The 246-nt window shown below is 51.6% G+C and overlaps 1 protein-coding gene across 2 annotated transcripts in view; it reads left to right on the top strand.

The window, feature by feature from the left end:
* TAGLN2 (transgelin 2) overlaps window positions 1-246 on the top strand; it is an 8,121-nt gene that overhangs the window by 1,314 nt on the left and 6,561 nt on the right. The gene's annotated exons all lie outside the window — the stretch shown is intronic.

Here is a 246-nt window from a genome sequence, read left to right as displayed (position 1 = left end):
CCCACCCAGGATTTTCAGTTATGGGGCTCTCTAGCTCAGAATGTACCTTCTGTTCCCAGGACATTTCTTCTACTCCTGAACTATTTCCTTAAATCTACTTCTCTACCCCAAAACTTGTAATTTACCTTCTCCACACGCCCTCCGTACCCTCCACAGCTGCTTCCTTGAGGAATCCCTTGATCCTGTCTGTACCTGTGAAGCGGCCCCTTTCCCAAGGATCCCACTTCTGCTCCCCGCCCTCGCCCC

Source organism: Neophocaena asiaeorientalis, unplaced genomic scaffold (assembly GCF_003031525.2).
Source record: "Neophocaena asiaeorientalis asiaeorientalis breed wild unplaced genomic scaffold, Neophocaena_asiaeorientalis_V1.1 scaffold315, whole genome shotgun sequence".
Taxonomy (NCBI): domain Eukaryota; kingdom Metazoa; phylum Chordata; class Mammalia; order Artiodactyla; family Phocoenidae; genus Neophocaena; species Neophocaena asiaeorientalis.
Note: the sequence above shows the minus strand (reverse complement) of the source record. Positions and strands in the feature narration are given on the sequence as shown.